The sequence below is a fragment of the Pleurodeles waltl genome, chromosome 2_2, assembly GCF_031143425.1.
Source record: "Pleurodeles waltl isolate 20211129_DDA chromosome 2_2, aPleWal1.hap1.20221129, whole genome shotgun sequence".
NCBI classification, from domain to species: Eukaryota; Metazoa; Chordata; class Amphibia; order Caudata; family Salamandridae; genus Pleurodeles; species Pleurodeles waltl.
This window is the reverse complement of record NC_090439.1, coordinates 816,911,675-816,937,641: the sequence shown is the minus strand read 5'-3', so window position 1 is coordinate 816,937,641 and position 25,967 is coordinate 816,911,675.

The window sequence follows — 25,967 nt, the reverse complement described above, 5'->3', positions numbered from 1 at the left end:
CCAGAGCCTGAAAAGATCTCTGTAGGCCAGATACGGCACCGTGAATGCCATCCTGATAGGCATTGGTCTGCTGCACGTCTGATGCTAGCTCCTGGATGGCATTGACAATGGTTGTCTGCCCTACAGAGATGGTTCTCAGGAGGTCAGTAGCTTTTTCTGTGAGGGCAGCAGGGCTGACTGGGGCAGGGGAGGAGGTGCCTGGGACAAAGGAGACGCCCACCCTTCTGGGTGAGCAAGCACGGGCAACTCAGTGGGGAGCAAATGGAAGGGCGTTGATGGTATGGGGGTGGCAGAAGATGCCACAGAATAGGTGGGCCCGCTACGGTCCGCCATGGCCAGGGAGCTCCCATCGCAGGAGGTATCAGAGTCACTACCTACAGTGGTAGTTGCCTCCCCCGTGGTACTCCCCTCGCCCTCCAACCCACTGGTCCCCTTGACGTTGGACGACTCTGCCTCCATGGAACTGTGGGCCGCTGCATCCCCACTGGCCGGTGCCTCAGCTCCCTCGCCAGATGATGTTGATGTACACAGACAACACAAGAGAAAAGGGATGGGGGAGACAAAACAGGAGATGCAATTGTAAATAGCTGAATGGAGGTACATAACTGGTTCACCCATACACCCACCCTGAAAATATTCCACCAGGCAGCACCTACTGTTAAACACATGGCTATGCCCCTGACTAGTGGCCACAGCCCTGCTCTACAGCAATTCCCCACAGCACTGAAGGACCTGATGTACTGCAGACCTGACCCTTACAACTCTACTCCCCACGGGGGCCATTATGTAGATGGACATCAGCCAGAGTCCCTGTCACTAGACAACATACAAACGATTCCACAAACACACATCCATCAAGGAGCCAAAGTATGGTATTTGTACTCACCCTCTTGTGACTACTGTGCAGCCTTCAAGCGCCCATCCAGGTCCGGGTACGCCACCGCCAGAATGTGTTGCATAAGGGAGGTCAGTGTCCGACGGGCACTCCTTCCTCGTTGGGAGGACTTCCCGAGCTAGGCCTCACAGATCTTCCTCGCCCAGCACCGCAGGCCCTCCCACCGCTTCTTGTAATGGGTGCTCTGCCGGTTGTAGACCCCCAGGGTCCATACCACCCTGACGATGGCCTGCCAAAGTCCCTCTTCTGATGGGCGCCTACCTTAATGGGACACAGAGAAAAAGTAACACAGAGGTCAGACAATGGCCATTACATACAGCTGGCAATACGTCCACTATGGGATGGACATTTTAAACAGCCTAACAGCATACACACACGCAGCATGTCAGGAACCCAGGACTATACTTTGTCACACGTGCATACATGTATACAGCCATCTAAAGCCATCACACACATCCATGCACCCCAGACCTCCTACTCACCTGTACCTCTGGCTGACCTCAGAATATGGCGTACAGGGGCAGGACCCCGCCCACGAGCTTCTCCAATTCCTCACGGGTGAAGGCCATGGCCCTTTCCCCTGCCACACGTGCTTTTTCCATGACCAGAGGCAGGACACAGCAGTACACTCAGTGGAGTACCTGCATACACGAGATCCGGGTGTCAAGTGAAGTTGGGGTGACGAGTTAGCGTACTCACCCCGGTGGTGTGCATAGTCACTGCCGGCGGCGATCATGATACTCTAAGAATACCCATTGACATCCATGTTAACCAATGATTTTGTTCACGGCGGTAAACACCGCCTTACGCTATTACGTCAACCGGTAGGGGTATAGGGTCACTTCCACCACAACACTTCTGGATTACAGGGGGCAGACATTTTTACCTTAACTACGCAGTTGTAAAATCCTCATTTTGCCATGCAGGCCCTATTGTCCCCAAACACCCATAGGCATGAAACAATATACATTTGCTCACCTGAACAGTCCTGATATATCATTGTGGGCATGTTGCTATAGTGTCACACATACTACGCATTTGTGTCGTCGACAATCATGCCAGCATTGCTGAATAGGAAACATTGTGGACAGATGTATGTGTGTTCCTCACATGTGTTCTATACTCCTCCTAGGTACAGACACTTGTGGCGACGGAGGGCCCCATCGGTGTACAGACCACTTGTTGATTTGTGGAGCGTCGCATCATTATCAATTACAGACTCACTCGTGCTACTATTCATGAACCTTGTGCATTACTGGATCCAGCACTGAGACCTGCTAATCGGAATCAGCATGCCATCCCTACTGAAGTGCAGGTGCTCTCTGCACTCCATTTTCTGGCCACAGGCTCATTTCAAGTGACAGTGGACATGGGTGCAGGGTTTTCACAGCCACTGTTTAGCATTATACTGTCAGATTCCTAATTGCATTTGTACGACACTTGCAGTCCTATGTGAGGTTTCCCCAAAGTGCTGACCTCCCTGCCATCAAGTCGGACTTCTATGCCTTTGCCAACATACCCCATGTGATAGGTGCCATCGATGGAACCCACATTGCTCTCATACCCCCCAAGAGTCCGTGAACAGGTGTACAGAAACAGGAAGAACTTTCATTCCATGAACATTCAATTGGTGTGTACTGCACACCAGTACATCTCACATGTGAATGCCATGTTTCCTGGATCAGTCAATGATTAATTTGTGCTAAGGAACAGTAGTGTGCCACACAAGATGGAACAACTACAAGGGGACAGAAGATGTATTATAGGTAGGTGTGCCTGACACTTATTGCCACATAGCAGACAGCCAGGCTGTCTGCCACTGAGGGTTGTCATTGACAGTCCTGTTTTGCCCTCTTTTTTAGGTGATTCTGGCTGTCCCAACATGCGTTGACTCCTGACACCAGTGAGGAATCCTGGGACAGATGCAGAGAGGAATTACAATGAGGCCCATGGACGTACTAGGAGGGTGATAGAGCTCACAATAGCTCTCCTGAAGGCTATATTTCGTTGCCTACATATCTCTGGCAGATCCCTGGCCTTTGTGCCTGAAAAGGTGTGCAGAATAGTGGTGGCCTGCTCCATGATGCACAACGTGGATGTGAGGAATTCTACCCCCCTCTTGGAGGAGGAGGGTGCTGTATATCCAGACCTGCTTTCTCAGAGAGGGGATGAGAGTGATGGAGATGGTGAGGAGGGGGGAGATGTACATTCCAGGACCCAACTGATAAAACTCTACTTCTAATAACTATGTAGGACTAATCAATGAGATTGCTGTCTGTGCAGCATACTGTCAGTGTGCCTTTTCATCTAGAGGGGTGTTGGGTCAATAGACATTGCCACTGTGACCAGGTCTGCATAGGACATGTAACATTATGGTTAAATAGTTTGACAATTCTGTAGGCACAGCAACATGTTTTGCATGCGGTGCAATTTCTGCTACTCAGATAAGAATAAATGATTTATAATTCAGTTGCATCCATACTTCAATTTGTTTCGACATAATAACAGGGAACATTGTTATTGGTGAATTGGTGTTTTATTTGGTGCAGGGACTACATTGTGCAGTTTACATTGTTGGGAGTGGGCTACTGGTGGTTGTACAATATGGAAATATGGTTGCAGCATTTGTTGACAGTAGTTGGATGTCCATCTATGTTTTCCAGTGTTTGGTGTTGTTTTTACACGGTTTGGTCGTTGGTTCAGTGGGACCCTTGGTGGACAGTTATTGCCAGAGTCACTTCTTTTTTGGGGGGGCCATGGTCTTGGCAGGTGTTCCTGTGCCATATCTGGGCCTGAGGGACCATTTGGGTGCCTGGTGTTGGCCTGTACGGGTTGAGATGCATATCTCCTGTGTGTCCTGAAATGGTGGAACAAGTCCAGTTGCTGCTGCTGATGTTGTTGTCCGGTCTGTATCTTGGCCTGTAGTAGGGGCTTCCTGGTCTGTGTGGGCCTCAGGCTTAGTTGGGACAAGGTGCAGCAGCGCACCTGCTATGGTGGCCATTGTGCATTTTCCACTGCTCCATGGCCTCTTGGTGGTGTGCTACCTACATCCTTTGACCCTGCTCCAGGGTGGACACTATCTGGGCCAATCTGCCCTAGGTATGGTGGTATGCTCCCAGGACCTCAGAGATCATGTCCTAAGCTGCAGCGTCCATCCTGTCACCTCCTCCCTGGGCCAGTGATGCCCTCCCACTGGGCCCAGCCCCCTGTGCCTGTGTCCCCTGCACTGGTCTGGCGGTACCACTTGTACCGGAACCATCATCTTCCTGCCTGCTTGAAGGGGGGACTATGGCCTCTGTCCATGTGTTCCACCAGTTTGTGGCCTGGATACACAGGTGTGGAGATGGTTGCCCTGGACCGATGTTGTTGGCTGGGTGGTAGGAGTGTCAGTGGTGTCCTTGGTGGGGCTGCTGGATGATGACAGTCCAAGACTGTGTGAGGGGCCAGGGTGTTTGTCAATGTCCAGGGTTCCATCTCTAGTGTCCTGGGTGGTGCCTCTGTCTCCCTGTGGGGCACTGCCACTCCTTGTCCTGTCCGTCACGGTGACATGGGTGGCGGTGCCTGTTGGGGGGAATGGACATGACTGTTACAATTGCATGATTGGATGGGGTGCACAGGTGTGGGCTGTATTTTTGCAGGTTTTTACACTTTGGGGCCATTCAGGGTGCCTTTGTGAGGTTTGATTTGCATTTTGCTTAGGATGTGAAGGTGCATTGTGGGTGGTATTGTGTCTTTGTGATTCCTTGCAGGGTTAGGTGGCTGTGCACAGGGGGAGGGATGTGGGCCTGTTAGTGGGTTTGTGGGAATGCCGGGTGACTGGATGTTTTGAAACTGGGCTGTGTGGGGTAGTGGTCCTGGTAGCTGCTGGAGGGGTGGGGTGGTGCATGCATTACAGGTGTGATGGATATGGGGTAATTGTAGACGACTTACCCAAGTCCATTCTTCCAGTGAGTCCAGTGAGTCCCTCAGGGTGCGGGATGGCCAGTACCTTTTCCTCCCAGTCAGTGTAGTCGGGTGGTGTTGGTGGAGGTCCTCCCCCAGTCTTCTGGACTGCAATGTTGTGCCGGGATGCCATGGATCTGACCTTCCCACGCAGGTTGTTCCATTTCTTGCGGATGTTGTCCCTGGTGCGTAGATGGTGTCCTGCTGCACTGACCTTGTTCACAATTGACTGCCATAGCTACATCTTCCTGGTGATGGGTGTGTGCTGGACCTGTGCAGCGAATAATTGTATACTATCTCATCCACCATGGTCCTTAGCTCCTTTTCTGTGAAGCGTGGGTGTTTGGGGGGTGCCATGGTGTGTGTTATGAATGGTGTCTTGTGTGGATCTAGGTGAGGGTGCTGTTGTGTGGTTGGGTGTATGTTATGAATGGTGTCTTGTGTGGATCTAGGTGAGGGTGCTGTTGTGTGGTTGGGTGTATGTATCATGTATTGTGGCGTTCGGTGTCTGCTTCCAGGGTTCTCTGTCTCAGTTGTCCTAATTTTGTTGCAAAGGATTGTAGGGTGTGTCTGTGAGTGTTTTATAGTGTTGTGGATGTGTGTCAGGTGTGTGGGTTTCAAACTTGCCAATGTGTGCATTTCGTACTGGTGGGTCCACTTTCCGGCAGTGGCGGTCTGTACCGCCAATAGTCGTTCAGCTTCCACTGTCCGCTGCAGTGATTTGTACATCATTATTTGGAGGGTGGGGAGTTTGTGCGCTCGGCGGTGGTGGGGTGGGAGGTCCAGCATTTCTGCCGACAAGGTCCTGGAGGTGACTGGTGATGGAGATTTTTGTCGGTTTCTGATTTTTGCATCATTATATGGCAGGTTTCTGTTCACCCCCAATTGCGGTCTTCTGTTCGCCATGACCACGGCGGTCGACTGTGTTTACCACCACGTTCATAATGAGGGCCAAAGACTTAAAAAGCAAAACATGCGTTCATAACAAGTTATTTCAAATGTACATCACCATGTGTGGTACTCACTAGCAATATTAACCAAAATCTTTCACCTATGGTTGTCAAATTATATAAAGAATGTCATGTTTTTAATGCAATTAATTTGTTTGAATCACACATGTAGTTTAGAAAGTGGCTGAAAACAAAACCCTTGGTAGGCTGCATGATGTCAGAAAATCCACTCATCTATTACAGAGGACTATAGTATGTCATCATTTTTTAAAATCTTCAGCAGATGTACTTTGCAGTTCACCGACTGAATGTCCATTTTCATTTTAGTAGTATGTGTTCAATTTCAATCCAATAGGTAGAGTATATCTACATTTAAAATACCTTAGAAAGAAATCACCCTTGTTAGGCGATATGATGCCTTATATTCTTTTCAAAACTCCCATATATTCCTCCAGTAGTAATCTTCCTTCGAACTTTGGTTCAAGAAAGAAAAGGTAAGAATTTGGCAATTTATTTGGTATTCTCAACTTAAACGTAAGCTTATTATCATTGCACTCTGCCCATCCAGTTGTATTCTTTATGTGAATGGTGTAATGTCCAGCTGTAATGCTTACTCCCTTGTGGAAAATAATAGCTGTGCCAATATATGTTTTACTAGACATTTGTCCTGCTTTAAAATTTGTGACCTGAGTTGCCAATTTAGTTCCATATGCTTTGCATCATTGTAGGATCAAGATGATACACTTCCCAGTTTTTCTTATACTCAAACTTGAATGTAGGTCTGAATTGCACTTCATGCATGTATTATTTTGTGAAGAATCTTTAAACAACGTTTCAGAACTGACAGTTTTTGAATCTGGTAGAGTTAGGTGGATACATTGTTCTGAATCTATTTCTGTTGAAGAAAAGGAACAATTTTCAAAGTCAAGCAGCCATGAATAACATAGCCCAGTTCATCAATAGATACAATCTCTTCTTAATTACAAAGTAAGACCATCAAAAATTCTTGGCCACATTTTTTAAAAGTTTTTTATTTCTAATTCTAACACTTTTTATTTTATTGGCATTTCGTCTTTCACTTTACAGTAATAACACTCACTGTCTAACCTTCACATATGCGCTTGGGATACTTGAATATACATGACACTTTTCTATGCATACGTATATCACATATTCCTAAACATCTTGCACAATGATGTTGTGCCTCAGTATGTGTCCTGCGTGTTATTTTATGTCTCAGGTTGGTTTATAGGTTTCTATGGTCCAGGTAGGGTTGGGATGTTCCTAACCTCCAGGAGAATGAACTGTGCTGTGGTCTATGTCAAATAAGTCTTGCCCGGTATGTGAAACTATGTAAGTTTAAAAGTTAATAACTGAAAATTAAGGAAACTAACCTGTGGAAGAGGTGCTATTGCGTATCATAATTACCCATATCTAGGCATCCTATGTCAACTGCGTACTATGGAGTGTAGGAAGTATGCAGGGTCACTGAAGGGGGGGCTGCATGTGTGTGTGTTTGGGGGGAGGAAACGCAGGGGAAGAAGTGGACCATGCCCTTGTAGATTCCAGGCTTCCAATTCAGCTACCGGCCATGTTCCTAGGAAGTGTACCAACTTCCCGATATTCTCACATCTGAACCCCATCATCATTCTCTGAGGTGTCTCCGGAGCCTGAATTCTCTTCTGAACCCAAGGTTTCACACTCATCTATTACTTCGGACCACTGAGGGGCTATCGGCCTGTGCCTGATCCCTTTACACTCTTCCGCTCTTTCCCAACGTATTATGGTCCTCCTTACAACCCTGGCGGTCGGTGTTAAAGTGGCGGTAATACCGCCAACAGGCTGGCGGTTAAAAAAATTGAATCACAACCACGCCGGAAACCCCCAATACAGATAGCCACTTTAACACTCCGACCGCCACAACGGTAGCAACAAACACCGCAGCAGTAACCGCCAACAGACAGGTGGAAGACAATGTACCGCCCACACTATTACAAGGCACCAAGCCACCAACTTTTCCAGGGCGGTACCAACGCCATCAAAAGCACGGCGGAAACAGTATACAGAAGGGAAACCACTCACTTCTCGGCACTCAAGGAAGAACCAGGACGCCATGGAGCCCGAGTTACAGGTCCTGTCCAAGTTGCTGTGTCTATTAATACACCACGAAGTGGAAAGAAGGCGGCCGTGGCGACGTCGTCGTTGAGTACTGCACCTAGCACACCGTGGAGGGGAGGAGGGAAAAGAGAGTGACACACACATGCAAAACACAACACCCCCACCCACAACAACACACACACACACATATCCAATAACATCACAGATACACCCTGTCACGCCCCTGGAAGAACGCAAGGACAAAACGAAATGAGTATAACTAGTGTAATATTAGAACAATCGGATAGCCCAAGAGAACAGCAAATAATCAGTATACACAAATATTTACAGCAAGTACACAAGTCTGTACACTACCATATGAAAAGTCCGTGGACTAGTGGTCCCACAAAGCATGGGCGAAGCCCACACATGACACCTGCCTCAAAACGGAGAGAACACTACGGGGGCATCAGGTCGGAAAAAAAACAGGCACCTCAGGGTGAAGGGGAGGGTGGACCTCAGCCGGATGATGGTACGACGCCACTGTTCCTCAAGGGGGCTCCATGCCCCCTGCTTGGTCCTGGGGAGTGCAAAGCCACAGTCTCTCAAGTCTCTCAAGTGGGTGGTTTGCCCACTGTTTGGTCCTGGGGAGTGCAAAGCTGCAGTCTCTCAAGTCTCTCAAGTGGGTGGTTTGCCAACTGCTTGGTCCTGGGGAGTGCAAAGCCACAGTCTCTTAAGTCTCTCAAGTGGGTGGTTTGCCCACTGCTTGGTCCTGGGGAGTGCAAAGCCACAGTCTCTGAAGTTTCTCAAGTGGGTGGTTTGCCCACTGCTTGGTCCTGGGGAGTACAAAGCCACAGTCTCTCTAGTGGATGTCTTCTCCACTGGTTTTGGAGGGGGCTTTATGCCCAGAGTGCTTCATCCTGCCAAGGAGTGGGTTAGTGGATATATCTCTCCACTGGTTCTGGAGGGGGCTTTGTGCCCAGAGTGCTTGATCCTACGAAGGACTGGGTTACTGGATGCTTTTCTCCACTGGTTCTGGAGGGGGCTTTGTGTCAGAGTCACCAGATCCTCGGGGTCTGCGCACGTTCCCAACACGTCCACCACTGAACAGCTCCAAGACTCTGATAGATAAATCACAGAGGCTAAAAGAGTTCAATAGGGGAAGAGGGGATTAGGAAGGGAAACAGCTGGGAAGGAGACCTGTAGTAAGAAAAAGGTTAGAACACACAATATGAAAATTATATCTCCTGAAATCAATACTAGACTATGATTCTAAGCATAGTCATTCTGAAAACATGAACAATCTAAGAATTAAGTTTAAAATGACTAAGTTTCATGATGGGCGAATACCTGTAAGGGAATCAAGATGGATTAAATGAAAACTTTCTTATTCAAGTACTTTCCTTTACATGAGAATCAGAAAAACATTCTGACTAAATCTTAAACCAGTCATATAAATCCTTTTTTGAGAATGCATACTAGGACCATACAATATTGCATCTAGAAACTCTGATCTTCTGTGTACTCTTAAAATGTTTCAACACAAATTGCGCATATTGTAGATTTATATATATATATATATATATATATATATAGTAAACACCATAAAAGGATTGTGCACCATGAATAACACAATATTGATTCAGGAAAAACAAATCACTTAACTTGTCAACTCGAATATTACATTATAAATATCTTAGAATAGTGGCATACAATAAACAACATGAATTAAACTCGAGGAGAGATTTGTGCGTCTTGCCGATTCGTGCGTCTTGCCGATTCGAGTGTCGCCAAGAAATAGTAGTACGCAATGAATATCAAAGTCAAATCATCATTTAACAAATCGCGCGTCTTGCCAATTCGTAAACCACGGTGTAAATGCCAAGAAATAAAAGCTCACAATGAATAACAAGATCAAAGTACAATGAAACGAATCACGGGTCTTTTGCCGATTCTTGAGCCACCATGTAAATGTCAAGAAATGGTAGCGTGCAATGAATAACAAAGTTAAAACACCATAAAACGAATCGCACGTCTTGCCGATTCTTAAGCCAACATGCAACTGTCAAGAAATGGTAGTGTGCAATGAATAACAAGATTAAATTATCATGAAACGAATCGCGCGTCTTGCCGATTCGCAAGCCACCCTGCAAATGTCACAAACACTCAAGCGCATATTTCACACGTGCAAAGTACTCTGTCAAATCATAAAAGAATTAGGCCCAGGAACATGAGAGTTCTCAATAACGGCATCGGGAGGCCAGCCCAACCACCGTCTTACCGCCCAGAACAAGGATCTCCAAATGAAGAATGAAAGTCAGATGTCTGGAAGATCAAATAGGCCACCGGGACAGGAGCTCAGGAAGTAGCTGCTGCTCTGCACCGGGACCTCTGAATAGTGAGCACTTGGAGCTGGGCTGGCTCCTTTTTATAGAGTCTTGGCCCAGCCCACAACCACACCCAGGCATGTTGCAGGGAAAGTCTCTAGAAGGCCCTGGAAAGGGACCACACCCTAACACACTCTGAAAGCGTGCAGCATTACATTGCAAATGAACAGCATTTGTAAGCACATTAAAAATAAGTCTTCAGGATTGAACTCTGCAATGCAAAAGGTTAAACAACAACATATAAGCACAATGCATAAATTACGTTGTTTTGAGAGTGCTGGGTTTTTGCATTCTAGTCGCCAATAGAGCGCACAGCCCTGGTGTTGACATTTGTGCCCAGAGTGCTTGATCCTGCCAAGGACTGGGTTAGTGAATGCTTTTCTCCACTGGTTCTGGAGGAGGCTTTATGCCCAGAGTGCTTCATCCAGCCAAGGACTGGGTTACTGGATGCTTTTCTCCACTGGTTCTGGAGGGGACTTTGTGCCCAGAGTGCTTCATCCTGCCAAGGACTGGGTTAGTGGATGTATCTATCCACTGGTTCTGGAGGGGGCTTTGTGCCCATAGTGCTTCACCTGCCAAGGACTGGGTTAGTGGATGTATCGCTCCACTGGTTCTGGAGGGGGCTTTGTGCCCAGTGCTGCTGCACCTGGGGTGTGGCAGTTGACTTTGTCTCACCTGGGTGTCTCAGCCATGGAACAGGTAGCAGGATACTCCATGGAGGCAGACCCACACCCCATCCTGCAGCGACTTAGGCTGCCAATTACTGGCTCGTGTCAGTGCTGGAGGTGGTGTCTTAAGTGGCGTGTCCAGGGTCCAGGACATCACCTGCAGACTCTGACGGATGCACACTGGGGATGGGGCTGACGTCCGACAGAGTGGCATCGGCTGTGCACGTGGCGGTGCTGATAGTGGTGCAGGTAGCAGTGGCTGCGGCCAAGATGCTGCCAGTGCTGGCCGTGGTGCAAGTGACTGTTGCGGTAAATGGAGACACTATCCCGTCTCTGGCAGCTTCGGATGGCTGATCCTTGGGGAGGATGGTGCAGACTGACGTTGTGGCAGCGGAGGTGCAAGTGGCGGTGCAGGTGGCAGTGCAGGTGGCGGTGCAGGTGACAGACGGAGCGGTGGTGGTCACTGTGGTGCATGTGTCTGCCATCCCTGATGATTTGGTAGTCACCAGCCCCTCACCAGGTGACATTGTGCCCAGAGGTGATGTGCCCTTTGGCTTGTGGCCCTTCCCCATCTTGATAGTCTCTGCAGGGATCTTGGCACTGTCCACTCGGTGTTTGGGTGAGGCCTTGCTGGGTGGGTGGTGTGACTGTCCCCTGCTGGAAGCCAGCCCCTTTTTGACCTTTGCAGGTGGAGGAATATGGTGGTCCTTCTATTCTGTCGGTGGCACAATGGCAGCTCAGACTGGTTCCCCCTTACACCATACCGGAGTAGCAGGGACCACAGCGGATGCAGATTTGGTGGATCAGGTGCTGAGCTGGGATCTAGACATCCTGGCCCTAGCACAAGGACGGTGGGGTGTAGGGAAGAGGTCAAAGTTAGCTAGGAAATGTTTTTTGACACACTGGGACCGGAAGATGGAGGGGGTTTGGGAGGAAGAGGTAGTGGTTGTAGGAGGTCTATGGTTGTAGGAGGTGTACGTCTGCTGAGTTTGGGTGAAGGTGCATGGGTTGGAGGCTGTTGTTAGGTGGATGGCTGTTGAGTGGGTGTGTGCCTGCATTTGTGTACTTTGGGAGGATGGCTTACAGACACACTGAAAGAGGACACAGGGAACGTGTGAATGGTAGTGGGGTGGTGATTGCACATGAGCGGTGTGTAGTGATGGGCGTACTTGTGATGGAGGTAGTGGCTGAGGATGCAGTGCATGCAGGTGTGAGTAGAGACGAGACTGGGAGGGAAGTGGAGGACGTGGAGGAGGGGGACACATTGGAGGCAGTGGATGTTGGTGTGTCTGCATGGGTATGGTGCTTATGTGAGTGCCTGTGGGATGTGTGGTTCTTATGTTTTCCTGAGCCACTTTTGTGTGTTGATGTGTGTGCATGCTGGTCTGATGGTGTGCTTGAGATAGGCTGAGGTAGAGTGGATTGGGTCTGGGTAGTGGAAGTTGGAGGGGGGAGGCTGGACACAGGAACAATAGCTGCCATCAGTGCTGAGGCCAGAGCCTGAAATGCTCTGTGTTGGGCCGCCACGCCAGAATGAATGCCCTCCAGGTATGCATTAGTTTGCTGCAAATGCCTCTCGACACCCTGGATGGCATTCAGAATGGTTGACTGCCCAACAGTGAGGGATCTCAGGAGGTCAATAGCCTCCTTACTGAGGGCAGCAGGGCTGACTGGGGCAGGGCCTGAGGTGCCTGGGGCGAAGGAGATGCCCACTCTCCTTGGTGAGCGGGTATGGGAAACACGCTGAGGGGCTGCTGGGAGGGCGGTGCAGGTAGGGGGGTTGTCAGTTGTACCTGTTGTTGCGGTAGGCATAGAGGTGCCCACCACTGCAAGGGAGCTTTCATCAGAGGAGGAGTCACTGTCGCTGGTGTCCCCTCCTGTCCCCGTCGTGGAGCTCCCCTCACCCTCCGTCCCACTGGTGCCTTCAGACTCCGTAGATTCACCCTCATGTGCCATGTGAGATGCAGCTCCCTCCGTCGCCCGTGCCTCTGCTTCTCCGCCAGATGATGCTAATGCACACAAGGACAGGGTGACAAAACAAGAAGGGAGGGAAAGACAAAGGACACACATGATGAATGCCAGCAACACCACTACAGCTGGCGGACACAACACACAGGGAGCAGCCCTATGCACTAGGCCATGCACTAGCAGTTAGTAGGAAAATCACCTGCCCATGGGGTACTATGCCTAACACCATTTGCTGCACACCTGGAACCCACAGGAGCCTGCCTAGTTGTAGATGCCCACTAACACTATTGGGGTTGGAGTGCCTCAGAGCCTGCCCAACAACGGACCTACCCTACCAAGTTTGCCCTGACCTAGGGAAATCCACAGCCCACATCCCCCACCCAGACACTTCGTAAAGCGTGCAGAGTCAGCTGGATGACACTGTACTCACACCCTTGTGGCTGCTGTGATGGCCTCAAGCGCCCAACCAACTCTGGATATGCCACAGCCAGGATCCGGAACATCAGGGGGGTCATGGTGCGACGGGGACCCCTTCCACGTTGGGAGGCTAGCCCCAGCTGGGCCTCCGCCGTCTTCTTGCTCCAGTGGCTCAGGTCCTCCCACCTCTTGCGGCAGTGGGTGCTCCGTCTATGATAGACCCCCAGGTCCTGCACTTCCTTGGCTATGGCACACCAAGTACCCTTCTTCTGGTGGGCACTGACCTAGAGGAAAGGTACAGGATGAAAGGAAATTACTCTCCTGTCCAGACCGTCATACTCATTGCCCAACAGTTTCCACCCATGCCCTGACGCACATACACTCACCATCCTCACATGCAGGCCTCAGCCCCCCTCACATGTTGCTTCCATCCACACCACTCAAAACAGGCATTTCCCACACATCATGCTCACAGTGTACTCACCTGTTTGTTTGGAGGACCGTAGAGTAGCGTGTACTGGGGGAGGACCCCATCCACCAGTTTGTCCAACTTCTCCGTGGTGAAGGCAGGGGCCCTTTCCCCAGACACAGTAGCCATTGTCCCTTCCAGACTGAGGTCATAGCAGCACTTGCAGTGTAGGTCCTCTCCTGTTGAAGGTCAGGTATCAAGTGAGTGAACAGATAGAAAATAGTGGTCACGTCCGCGACGGTGTGTACCGTCGCCACTAGCGTACATCGTCATTGGCTCCTGGAACCCATAGGGCTCAATGATAACCAATGCTAAATTGCGCGGCGGTCTTCGACCGCCTACTGCGACGCTGCACAACGCCAGTGCAGTTACCTCATTTCCCCTTGTCCCTCTTTACAGGTCAGGCAGCCGCCATTTCAGGGGGGCACATGGCATGGCACCTAAATGCATCACAGCACTATTTGGCAGATATACCGAAAAACTATGCCATACACGGATTTACTCACATTACTGAAAACACTTATGCAAACTATGTGGTACATGACCCTCTGCTCACCATTCTCCTCCATAGGGCACATTCGCTGGGGCAGATGATGAGATGGCGTCATCCTCCGATGTACAGACCGCTGGTGGACCTGTCGACAATGGAAGACAGACACATCATTATCACCTATAGACTTGATCCTTCCACAATCCAAGACCTGTGTGCCCAATTGGAGCCAGACCTGATGTCAGCTATCCTCCATCCCACAGGAATACCCCCTCTAGTGCAGGTCCTTTCAGTGCTCCATTTCCTGGCAAGTGGCTCCTTTCAAACTACAGTGGCCATGGCATCAGGGATGTCTCAGACAATGTTTTTTAACTTGTTGACCAGAGTATTTTCAGCCCTGTTGAAACACATGCGCAGCTGCATCGTTTTCCCCCAGGTGGAGGATTAGCCCACAGTGAAAGCTTGCTTTTATGCCCTGGGACATATCCCCCAACATCATTGGTGCCATTGATGGTACACATGTGGCATTTCCACCACCCCGCTGAAATGAACAAATGTACAGAAATTTAAAAAGCTACCATTCTATGAATGTGCAGATGGTGTGTTTGGCAGACCAGTACATCTCTCATGTGAATGCCAAGTATCCTGGCTCTGTGCATGACGCTTACATTTTGAGGAATAGCAGTATCCCTTATGTGATGGGCCAACTCCAGAGGCACCCCGTGTGGCTAATAGGTGAGCCCAAGGTCCCCACACAGTATGAATAGGTGTCTGGGTATGGGGTAGGCCCTAAGTGTTAGTGTGTGTCTAACATATATCCCTCAACATTTGCAGGTGACTCTGGTTACCCTAACCTCTCATGGCTACTGACCCCAGTGAGGAATGCCAGGACAAGGGCAGAGGAACGCTACAATGAGGCACATGGGCGAACTAGGCGTATTATTGAGAGGACGTTCAGCCTCCTGAAGAACCAGATTCCGGGGCCTCCATCTAACAGGTGGCTCCCTATACTACTTACCGAAGAAGGTGTGCGAGATAATCGTGGTATGCTGCATGTTGCACAACCTGGCATTGCGACGCCAGGTGCCTTTTCTGTAGGAGGATGGGCCTGATGATGGTCCTGTGGCAGCTGTGGAGCCTGTGGACAGTGAGGAAAAGAAGGCAGAGGAAGAAGATATTCACAACCGAATGAACATCATCATGCAGTACTTCCAGTGACACACAGGTAAGAGACTGGCACTGCTCCGCTCATATCTGACTACTCTAGGACATTGTATAAGTCAGTTCACTTTGGCTTTCCATTTCACAGATCTGGGTACCTCTTTCTGCCTTCTGCTATATTTACTGCTGCCCAACAACTATCATACATTGGTATGAGCAAATTAACATTTACATTGATATTTGTGGATGATGTTGTAATTATACATTTGTGAAAGAACAGACTGACTCCGGATTGGTTTGTGATACAAGGGTGTTTATTTATGTGCTAATGAGTATAGGGGCATGTGAAAGGGGCTGTGGTGATGGTGAATGAAGGTCCATAGTAGAATCCAGTCTCTTGGTATCACAGGTGCATTGTCGAAGGGGGCATAGGAAGGGGAGCAATGTCAGTTCAAGGTGGACAGGGTGACAGAGTGGGAAACAAGGGGGACATTCAGGAGAGTCTCATTTCCTGGTGGGGATCTTGGCAATATTCTCTGGCTTCTGCCTGGATCGCAGGGACCGTTTGTGGGGTGGTTCTCCTTCTGCAGGGGATGGGTGCTGGTGGCCTGTTGTTCGTGTGGCGTGGCCTCCTGTATACTAGCGCCGGCGGAGGAGGAAGGCTGTTCATCGGTTGGGCTGGTGTCAGGGGCCCAGTGGTATGCCACTGTCTCCCTCATGGTGTTAGCCATGTCTGCCAGCACCCCTGCAATGGTGACAAGGGTGGTGTTAATGGAGTTCAAGTCCTCCCTGATCCCCAGGTACTGTCCCTCCTGCAGCTGCTGGGTCTCCTGAAACTTGGCCAGTATCGTGCCCATGGTCTTCTGGGAATGGTGGTATGCTCCTGTGATGTTTGAGAGTGCCTCGTGGAGAGTGGGTTCCCTTGGCCTGTCCTCCCCCTTTTTTGCACAGCAGTCCTCCCAGCTTCCCTGTTGTCTTGTGCCTCTGTCCCCTGAAGCGTGTGCCCACTGCCACTGACCCCAGTGTTGTAGTTTAGCAGCAATTAGATTAAGCATTAGCAGAAGACATCTGTATTTGTAACTATTGTGAACATTTCGCGGAATCCATTTTGTATTCATGGCAGCCATTTTCTCTACCACATGCTGCCATGTGCTCACCATGTGCTCTGTCCTACCTTTCTGTTAACTACTCTTGAAATCTGCCTAGTGACAAGTTATATTTAGCATCTCCCAATTTTGCACATGCTCAGTAAGGTCTGCAGCTGTTAGTCCTTGAAAACTGTAAGCTCCTCCTACCTGTCGACTGTGCATTTTCCACATGACCTTACATGTATACAAGTCTTGCTTCTATAATTGTACCACCTCCTTTTAGCCCCTGCGTGGGTATAAAAGGACCATGCTCTCTCAGTTCAGTGTGCTACTTCAGACATTACCTAAGGGTGCTGTTTGAACTGTAGTACCACCTCATGAGGTTAATAAACGTTGTCTTTTATTTCAGGTCCTGTGCCAACTTCTTCCTATATGGTCTAAGGACTTTGTGCAGAGAAAGGTGAACCCCTTGCACTAGTAGGCCTTGCTGAGGCTTACTTCAACACCAGGTCCCTGATTTTCTTGGGTTAGTGGGTTTCCCTGGGGTCCCTGTAGTGGTGGACACACTGCTGATTGATGTGTCCTGGGGACAGTGGCATGGGCCGGCTGTCTGGGTGCTGTGGTGGTGTTTCCTGAGGGGGGAGGTTCTTTGGTGGGTTGGGACTGTGACAGGGGAACCGACTGTCCAGAGGTCCCTGATGGGCCGGGCTGGTCATCTTGATCCAGGCGTGCAGAGCTGCTGTCATCACTGAGGGCCTCTTCTGTGGGGGGACTGGATATGGCTGGCACCTCCTGTCCGGTGACGGTGGGTAAGGGTCCTGTTGAGGTGTAGATGCATTGTTATTTTATCTGTGTGTGCCATCTTGTGAAATGGGTGTGTTTCCCTTTATTACTGTGCTTGCAATATCGCCTTGGCCCTTGTGTGAGTGGTGATTGTGTGCCCTGGATGAGTCTCTCTCTTGGACATGCTTGTGGAGAAGTGTGGCACAACGTTAGAGCGGCAGACCCTGATACAGAGATCTGGCCCGGGACCATGGTTCAATTCCCGCCTCGGTGGGTCTTGGGCTCAATTCCCTTGGACCAGATATTTCTCGCCTTGGTGCCTAATCTAATTAATGGGTCACACTGTGTAACTCTGGGCAATAGCTTACTTAATCTCCAAAACGCCCCTGACAGCGCTTGGATGCCTGGCTTCACGCTGGGGTTGCCCAGGAGTGGGTGCCTCACAGGAAAAAAGCCAGGAGGGGTTCCACAGCGGTATACGTACAGCGACTTGAGACCCTGACGGGTGAGTAGTGCACTATACAAGTGCGAAGTTAGGTTTGGTGATGGGTGTCCATGCATGTCTGTGATGGGTGTCCATGCATTGTTGTTGCATGCAGGGCTTGGTATTGGGATGGGTGGATTGTGATAGTGGGGTATATGTGAGGTGGTTGAGTGATGGGGGTATGGGTAAGGGTTGAAGTTTTTGAAGGCATGCAGTTCGGGTGGGTGATATATTAGTAAAGATTAGCCTTACCAGAGTCCAGACCTCCTGCTTCTTCTGCCAGGTCCTCAAAACTTGCTCCTTCCATGTTGTTAGTTATGGGGGAGGAGGTGGGGGTCCACAGCCAGTCCTCTGTACGGCTACCTGGTGTCTGGATACCACGGAACATATCTTCCCCCGTAGGTCATTCCACCTCTTCCTGATGTCATCCCGTGTTCTTGGATGCTGTCCCACTGCATTGACCCTGTCGACAATTCTCCGCCATAGCTCCATCTTCCTAGCAATGGATTTCTGCTACACCTGTGATGCGAATAGCTGCGGCTCTACCACCATGACCCTGAGCTCCTCCTCAGAAAACCTGGGGTGTCTTTGAGGTGCCATGATGTGGTGTGAGTGATGTCTGAGGTGATGTTAGATGTGATGTGTGGGGTGATGTGTTGGGGTGTGTGGTGTTTTGTGCATGGATGGTGTATGAGTGATGGTGTTGTGTGCCTCTTGATGCTGGTGTGGTCTTTGCTGTTCTCTCTCTCTGCTTCTTCAAAAAAATTTGTTGTAAGGGGTTGTGGGTAATGTGGGTGTGTTTTTTATAGTGTTGTGAGTGTGTGGGTGTGGTGTGTGTATGTGTGTCAGGTGTGTGTATTTAGAATTGTCCAATGTGGTTGTGTTTTGTAAGTGTGTGTGTATTTTGAGCGCGGCGGTGTGTACCGCCAATGGTTTACCGTGGTTGAAAGACCGCCGCATTGATTCGTGGGTCGTGATAGTGTGGGCGTATTTCTGTTGGCGTGATGGTGTGGGTTTCGGTACCGCCAGTTTATCACTGACCTTTGGTGTGGTGGACTTGTGTGGGTGTCTGTATTGTGGAGGATTTCTCAGTGTGGATCATAATACCCATAGCGGATTTCCGCCGCGGACACGGTATGTTGGGGGCCGTCAGCACGGCGGTCAGCGGGATTTACCACCAGGGTTGTAACGAGGGCCTATGTCTCTTTCCCAAGTGGTGAGATTAGGGCCACTACTCTGCTTCCAAGTCAGAGCTATCCTGCATTTTGCCAAGATCAGGGCCACGTCAACAAACCTATTACCAACCTTCCTGTCACGGGGTCTGCTATACAATCCCAACAGGCAGGTCACCATGGTGTTTTCAAGTCTTCTTTGCAGTGCCATGTTAAGTTTTTGTATGATCCCCATCCCAAAATACCTGCAGAGACGTACACCCCCAGGTCAAATGGCCACAGTGCATCCAGGAGTCTACAACGGGAACAATGCACAGCTTCCCACCCATATATAAGCCCAATCCGATGTGGGGTAAGGTACGTCCTATGGGTATAGTTATACTAGATATATTTCAGTCATGTACTTCTGGATACTGTGGGAGCATAAGCTAACACCTTCTTCTACTCTGTGGCAGCGAGAGGCCTGTTCAGGTCAGTCTCCCACTTTGTCCGACGGTTAACTAATGGATTGTGTGTCCTTCCATGCAATGCTTTATATAACCAGGAGACAAGATGCAAACCATCTCCGATGGACAGCATAGTCTGAAGGACTGCATGTGTAGTAGGTTCCGTTGGCGTCACTCCCCAGATGTCCCTAGCAGCCCTCACCACAGCTTCGTATGTCAGAAATTGACCCTTGGCAAGACAGTCTGTTCCTCCAGGTTACCAACCGGGATCAGCATTCCCTGACAGTGCATCTTGCCCACTGTTTGTATCCCTGCCGCTACCAATGATGTAGCTGTCTCTCTGTGAAGCAGGTGGAGGGGTTCCCATGAGGTATTCCCACCAGGAGAATCGCTGGCACATATGGAGCTCTTGTGAGAAAAGTAGCCTCTTTCTAGCATGGTTACCCTCACTTTTGGCCTGTTTGTGAGTGTGTGTCAGTGTGTGTTTACTGTGTCACTGGGATCCTGCTAACCAGGACCCCAGTGCTCATAGAGAAAACCCTATATGTCAGTGTGTTTTGCCTTTCTTACTGGGATCCTGCTGGTCAGGACCCCAGTACTCATAGTTTGTGGCCTAATGTGTGTGTTGTCAGTAGTGCTTAACTGTCACTGAGGCTCTGCTAACCTGAACCTCTGTGCTTATTCTCTCTCTACTTCTGAATCTGTCACTATAGGCTAGTGACTTAATTTACCAATTCCAATTGGCACACTGGACCCCCCTTATAAGTCCCTAATATATGGTACCTAGGTACCCAGGGCATTGGGGTTCCAGGAGATCCCTATGGGCTGCAGCATTTCTTTTGCCACCCATAAGGCGCTCAGACAAACCCTTTCATAGGTCTGCCACTGCAGCCTGCATGAAATAGGGCACACACTATTTCACAGCCATTTTCAATGCACTTAAGTAACTTATAAGTCACCTATGTGTCTAACCTTAATTTACTGAAGGCTAGGTGCAAAGTTGCTAAGTGTGAGGGCACCCTTGCACTAGCAAAGGTTCCCCCGCACAGTCCAGGGCCAATTCTCCAGACTTTGTGAGTGCGGGAATGCCATTACACACATGCACTACATATAGGTCAATACCTATATGTAGATTCATAATGACAACCCTGACAATGGCCATGTAAGGTGTCTAAGATCATGGAATTGTCCCCTGATTCCAAATCTGGTATTGGGGAGCCAATTCCATGCATCCTGGGGGCTCCACCATGGACCCCCAGTACTGCTAAATCAGCTCTCTGAGGCTTGCACTGCAGCTACAGCTGCTGCCACCTCTCAGACAGGGTACTGCCACGGGGTCTGAGCAGCTCAGTCCCAGGAAGGCAGAACAAAGCATTTCATTTGGGAGGAGGGTGTTACACCCTCTCCCTTTGGAAATAGGTGTTACAGGCTGGGAAAGGGTAGCATGGTGCCCTCCTTGCATAAGCCTGTCTTCACTGATTCAGGGACCCCCAGTCCCTGCTCTGGCGCGAAACTGGACAAAGGGAAGGGGAGTGACCATTCCCCTGTCCATCACCACCCCAGGGGTGATGCCCAGAGCTCCTCCAGTGTGTCCCAGACATCAGCCATCTTTGTTTCCAAGGTGTGGGGACACTCTGGAGGCCTCTGAGTGGCCAGTGCCAGCAGGTGACGTCAGAGACCCCTCCTGATAGGTCCATACCTGATAAGGTAGCCAATCCCCTTAGGGCTAATTAGAGTCTCCTGTGGGTTTCTCTTCAGATTCTACTTGCAAGTTTCCAGCAGGAATCCTCTGCAATTACTACTTCAACCTCTAACTGAAGATTGACCGCAGACTGCTCCAGGAACCGCTGTAACAGCAACAAAGTGTCCAAAAGGGCTACTTCGACTCTGCAACTTCAGCTCCAGCCAGCAACTGCAACAGTTTCCACAGTGTACACACTCTGGGGACTCCCTGTCTTCATCCTGCACCAGAAGGACCGAATAAATCTCCAGTGGAGTGACGGAATCACTTCCCTGGTCTTGCAGGCACCTTCTAAGTGGACGACTGGTTCTGTTGGACTCCTTTCCTGGTGACAAGTGTGCTCCTTGGAACACAGGTGGTGGACCCCTTTCACATAGACTGTCCTAGGGTCCTGCTGTCCAAATTTGGAGAAGGTAAGAGCTTGCCTTCCCCGTTTGCGACAGTACCCCTGTGCACCACGTCATCTTCACCTCCTGAGGCCTCTGGGCACTATTTGCAAGAATCCTTCATGCACAGTTTGGCCCAGGTCCCCAGCACTCTATCCTGCAATGCTCAACTTCCTGAGTTGTCCTCCGTCAGTGTGGGACCTTCTTTTGTAGTGCTGCAACAACCACACTTTTCACCTTCTTTGTCCCATGTCCTGGGACCTCTGTGGGTGCTGCCTGGTCATCTGTGGGTTCCCTCCAGTGTTGGGAGCCCCCTCTGCCTCCTCAGTCTGAGTTGAGGCCCCCAGGTCCCTCCTGGGTCCAGGCAGCGCCATTTTGATGCAAAAAGCGACTTTGTTTGAACCAAGGCTTGTTTGACGAGTCCAGTGCTGAAACATGCCTGCATCCAACATCTCTTCGTGGGACATCCATTGCATCACGCAGGAACCTGCAGCCATCTTCCTTTGTGCATTTCTGCAGTCTCTGTCCAACCAGGGACTCTTCTTTTGCACCCTCTTCTAGGTTGGCAGGGGCTCCTGTCCTTCCTGGAACTTCTTTCGACTTGGTTCTTGCAATAACTCTAATCACGACTTGAAGTGTGTCCTGAGGAAACTTGCAGTGCTTTACTCTTACTTTACTGGGCTCTGGGGTGGGGTATTTTACTCCTCTTTGTGGTTTTCTTACTCTCAGAGCAATTCTCTACAGACTACACTTGTCAAGGGGGGATTTGTGATTTGCATTCCACTTTCTTAGTATATGGTTTGTGTTGTCTCTAGACCTAAATTTCTCCCATTGCATTTCCCATTGTTTGCGCTATTCTATGTCTAATTACTTACCTTATTTTGGTGTCTAGTGTATATATTGTGTATAATACTTACCTCCAGAAGGACTCTAAGGGCCATATGTACAAACACATTTTCCCATAGACACAAAATGGGTAAAACCCTTTGCTACATCTGGCCCTAAGATATTTTTGCCCTTGTGTCACCCAAATAAACTACCTTTATTTTAGGTAACACTGAGTATTGTCTTTACTTGTGTATAAGTACTGTGTAACTATAATTGGTATTGCAGGAGCTTTGCATGTCTCCTTGTTCAGCCTAAGCTGCTCTGCTACAGCTACCTCTATTAGCCTAAGCTGCTAGAACACTACTGCATTTTACTAATAAGGGACAACTGGACCTGGTTTAAGGTGTAAATACCCAAGTTACCCACTAAAAACCAGGCCAGCCTCCTACAGCCCTGGTCTCTGTTCTCAAGTGTTCTCCACCAGCCAGAGCTGATGCCAGCAGCACCCCTGGCCGGGGGCATTGAAGGTCAGGCTCCAGTATTGAGGTCAGATGTCTATTCTGCTCAGGGTCCCCTACGGCTGGAGCAATCTTGGCATTTTCCGCTGCACTTAGCCAGCGTGCAGGCCACTGCAATTGTGCTGCCAAAAAGTAAAGCTCAAAATCAGGTACCCCAAGCCCTCCTGCCTCCGGTGGCAGACGAAGAGTGGCCAGGGCCACACGCTGATGTCCACCATCCCACAGCACTTCCTGGACCAGTACTTCCAGCGACCTGAACCAGGCTGCCGGGAGCAAAATGGGCAGGTTAACAAAATAGTAGAGTAGCCTAGGGATCATCACTATCTTGGAGAGGGAAATGTGCGCCATAATGGGAAGCAGAGGGAGCACCAGAAGGTGATAGTCGACCGTAGCGCTCAAAGCACCTTCCCTACATTGCCCTCCCGGAGATCCTGAAGGTCATGGTATACCTGTATACCCAGGTAGCGAAACGAGTGGTGTGCCCAGGAAACATCCTCCGGGCAAGAGACTGGGCGGGCTATGCCACGACACATCGGGAATACACAAATTTTCCTTCGGTTCAGGCAGAGGCCTGAGCAAACGCCAAAGTCATCCATCAGGTCAAACACCTGGGGTAGCGTTCTGCTCTATGAAGAAGTTGTCTGCATATAAGGATACAATATGAAACTTCCCATTCATGTATATTCCCCAGTCAAGTCCCACCGCTCGGAGTTTCGCTCCTAATGGCTCGATAGCTATAGCAAATAGCAGTGGCAACAGTTGGCATCCTGTTGAGTCCCTCTAGCTCCCTCATAGCTACTCGAGATTATCTGTCCTGCCCTAACCCTTGCCATAGGGTGTGAGTACAATAACTTGACCCAGTCCCCCTCAGGTGTGCCCCAGTTCCATCCGTAACATGGTGTCTCCAGGAATTACAAGCTCACTGTGTCAAAGGCCTTTTCCAGGTCTACCGAGACAATCATATCTGTCGGGCTTAGGGGATGCCTGCTGTCATGGAGGAGGGAGTAGAGCCTCCAGAGGTTATGGGAGGTGCCCCGTGTAGGTATAAATCCATTTTGGTCTTCATGTATCAAAGTGCACATATGGGGCAGCAGTCTAGAAGCAAGGGCTTTGCTTAGGATCTTAAAGTCTGTATTTAGCATGGAAAGCGGGCGAAAGTCCGCAACTCCCACATCCGATTTCATGGATTTAGGCAGCGGCACCATCATGGCTTCCCGGGTTGAGGCCGGCAACACTTCAGCCGTGTAGGCCTCAGCATACAGCTCCACAAGCCACCGCACTGGAGTTCCTTTGTACAATTTGAAGAACTCTGGGGGCAGGCCATCTGAGCCCGGGGTCTTTCCTGACGCCAAGGCAGTTATGGCTGCCCTGACTTCATCCACCGTCATTGCTGCCCCAATGCATTCCTGTCCGTCTCTGCAAGCAAACCCTGAGGGAGGATGCCCAGGAAGTCCTCCGAGCCACTGGGCCTGCCCATCGGCAATGCACTGTCCAGGGACGTGTAGTAGGCCATGCATTCCATGTTTATTTCTACAGGTGAGTAAAGTATAGCACCCTTTGCGGTGACCAACCTGGTAATCGGAGTCCCCCCTGCCCCTGGGCAAGCCAGCCAGGCCAGTAGTCTCCCCACCCTCCCCTCCTCTTCATGCACCCTATCAATATTTTTCTTGTAATCGTGGCATCTGAGGTGTTCCAGTGGAGTATTTTATAATTCTCTGGTCTACAAAAATCTCATGTGTGCCCCAGGGGTGCCATCAAGATCATTGTCACACTGATGAAGGATGGACTCCAGGCATAAGATGTCCTGTTCAAGGTCCAGTCTAATGCCCACCGTTTTCCCCAAGCAATGACCCCTCAATACCACTTTTCAGGTCTCCCACGCAATCCCCCAACTAGATGCTGTCCCAGGGTTTGATGACAGGTATCCTGACAGTCTGGAGGTCAATGCCTCCCAGAAGACTTCATCCTATAGGGCGCTAGAGTGCAGCCGGCAGGTCGGGATGGGCAGACGGGCCTCCGTTAGCTGTAAGGAGAGGAGCAGGGGGCTGTGGTCAGATATGGTCTGGGAAAGGTATTCCGTTTGTGTTATTATACCGCTAAGTGAGGAAGAACAGAGAATGTTATCTATTCTAGTGTGCCCGTGGTAAACGTGGGAGTAATATGAAGAATCTCTGTCCAAAGGGTGTTGAAGACAGCAAACGTCCATCATGTCTCACTGTGTTATCCAATTCATCATTCCCACTGCTACGCTTACAGTTGCTGCACCCTGCAGTGGCGGCATTGAGTGGTCTATGAGGGGGTTCAGTACCATTTACATAGAATATTGTCTAAGGCGAGATCTTACCTCATCTAGTCAAACCCATTGGGTTAAAGGAAATATCCCCACAAGTCAAACACATGTAAATGCATGATGAGTCCAATTATACCAATTCAGACACCCAAATCATATTAGCCTGCTGTTGCTACCTTCACATACCCCATAGAATGAAGATGAACAGACAGTGGGGATACAACTATTAAGTCATAAGTACAGTCCTATATAGGCCATATCTGTGATGTAAATAATATGGCTACCTCACATGGGGTCTATAAATGTACCAGTACTATATGCATATAGTCCCTGCACCAAAAATGAAAGTCAGCCGGTTGCAAATACATGTGATCAATACATATGGGAGTAGACAGACACCTTATAGCCACTAATGCTCATATGTTGATGGATGGACCAGGTCATACTCAATGGGTAGGGTGATACAGAAGCTCACATCCATATAAATGGCAGGATGGAGTCACACATGTGGCATTGTCATTTGACTATCTCCACATGCAGACATGGAGATGTCTTGATACAGGATATGTAAATTTACTGACAGCAAACCATGAAGCCACATCTATTACTCAGGCAAGGTGGGAATTACAAATGTCCACTAGTCTACATACGTGTTGCACTTACTACATTGTGACAGAAGCTACAGTGGGTCAGCAAACATCACACAACCAGAACCAAGTACCTGGGTACAGTCAGTACTCACCCCCTTGTGGCTGCTGTGCTGCCCTCAAATGCAGGACATTAGTGG